The sequence below is a fragment of the Pocillopora verrucosa genome, chromosome 7, assembly GCF_036669915.1.
Source record: "Pocillopora verrucosa isolate sample1 chromosome 7, ASM3666991v2, whole genome shotgun sequence".
NCBI classification, from domain to species: Eukaryota; Metazoa; Cnidaria; class Anthozoa; order Scleractinia; family Pocilloporidae; genus Pocillopora; species Pocillopora verrucosa.
In genome coordinates, this window is record NC_089318.1 from 2128946 (window position 1) to 2131445 (window position 2500).

The following is a 2500-nucleotide window of genomic DNA, read 5'->3' on the forward strand; positions in this document are numbered from 1 at the left end:
TGTTATTTTATTGAACGTTTGTGATCGAAATCGTGTTTCAATTGCACTTTCCTGATCAAAAATTATTTTTGTTTAAATTGTCGACAAGAGCAAGAGCAATTGCAGGCAAGAGAATTCAGTCGATGGCTAATCATCAACCTATGTGCATATCGGCAAAAGATTCCGAAGAAGGCTACTAAATATTTAACATACAAAATGTCACATGGATAATTTATTTGAGCTATGTAAGACCTATCACAATGTTTAAGGCCTTTCAATTAATTTGGTGACTTCAATAATTCTTCACATATTTCTTTTTTTGTGTCACTCAGGGGCCGATGATGAAACTCTTCTGTATCGAAATGAAGCAATACAGGAAACGGTAAAAATTTATGTAAGTAACACAGCGGGTCTCTATATATATTCCTTCATATAATGCAACATGCTTAATCAAGGTAAAAAATTATGTTAATGTGAAATCAAGTCCCAAAAAGAATCCAAAGACTTATATGCTTTATAATTCCCTATGAGGAATCACAGTTCCCATATACGAATTGAGAAACAATGCAATTGTAGATGCTTCTTGCGCATTTCGTGCAGAAAGAGGGCAACTAAAGACGATGACCATTATGTTCTTTGTTGGATTCTGAAGTTAAAATTTTAGAAGCGGCATCTTCATCTGCGGCATCGTCATCTGCAGGTAATAATTATTTTAAAATGATTTTAAAATGATTTGCTTGAATGTGCAGTACGTTCATTAAATTACAATAATAACTGCCTATTTGAAATGCGCAATATTAGTGCTTTCATTTTTATCCACTGTACTGTTATGAGCCAAAAAAGTGACGACGTATTGATCAATAATTATTTTTGTTTCAAATTCTCTTTTGGAAGGGTACGTTACCTTATTTATATCTTAAACTTTGGGAAAAGAGAGCAGTAGCTTTCTTTGCGGTTTGAGGATATGAGAAAATGTTTTCTAAAAATAATATAATGTAAAAATAATAATAATAAATAAAGGTAGAGGGTATGAGCAGCAAAATTAAAAGCTGTTTTTTTTTCTTATGTGTCTTTCAGCAGAAGCTGAATATATGAGGCCTAAAGGAAAACGTCGAAAAAGTAAGGCTCTTTTATCTTTCCCGTCGGTTGTGTAAGCTAAGCCTACACCATGATTTGAGGTGATGTGGAAGTATTTTTTCCTCAGCTCCAATGAGCTGTCTTTTGATACATCCGAGAAAGCTAAATAATGAGATACAAGATCTTTATCATGAGTGTGATCTTACCCTTTTCCTCGACCTCCGCATTACTAATCTCTTGAAGTATCACTGAAGTGTCCCTTAATCTGCTATCAAATATAAACAGTTGAGAAACCTAAATATAGATAAGCTCCAATGACATTCCGGTCGTGTTGTTGTGAATCTAGATGGTTGAACTTCGTTTTAATGAAGGGGACACTTTTAATTTATCAAATTGAGCCTCTGGTCTCGACCAACTGTACATATTATAGTACACTGAATTGCATGTGTCCGTGTTAAGGTTTTTTTTCTAATTCAGATCTGAATTGAAAAAGAGAGGAAATCCGAAGTGAAGTTGCCATTAACGGGATTGCTATTTATCAATTGCAGGAGAAATGGATTCACTGAAAGATTCCCTTACTCCACGGGAAGTAATACCAAAGAGACGACCTAGAAAAGAGGTCACTTACAAGGTAAAGACGTTTAGCAGTTAAAACATTCATGTAAATATGGGAATGGTAGTTAATCATGGCTAAAAGGGTGCTGGTGTTTATAAAAAAAAAAAAGGTACAGAGAAAACTTTGCACGTTTATGAAAACTTACCCTAATTCCCGATTTATGTGCTGTACACCCCAGTTTTATCTGAAGATTGCTCAGTCTTGGTTCACTCGTGGGTGGTGCGTAACGCTTGGAAGTTCTTTTTTTTGTTATGGTATATGGTGTTATGATAAATAGTGTAACTATAAACTGATTGGAAAACCTTAAATGTGTTTCTGGTAACATAACTTGGGATGAAATATGATTTAAAATCAGAGAAGTATGAAAGGAAATCCCTGACATCCTACTCAAATTTGAATGCCGGCCCCCTCCTAGCCATGATTAACGAATAGTGACAACCCAAATGATGTGTGGAAGTGTGAGGTCTTTAACTGACATCAAACCCTTTCCAATCGGGGAACTTATTATTAATAAGTCCTTTCGAGATTTTATAGAGATAACTCTCTAATAAATAAAAGTAATGAGCTCTGATCTTACACGAGCCTTACCAATCTCCCTGCTAAAGGTTCTTTGAAAAACAATTTTCAAGCTTTGGTACGTCGTAAAAAAAGAGCACTCCATGAATGGATCAATGAATGCATGAATTCTAAGTATTTTAGCATGTTAATGAAATTATTCTAACCGATGATGCCCATGTGTTTCTAATAGCTGCCCTGTCATTCTTTTCAACTTGCAGTGAACCCGCGGTATGATGGAGGGTGAACGGCGAAACATGCTAAGAAACCGAC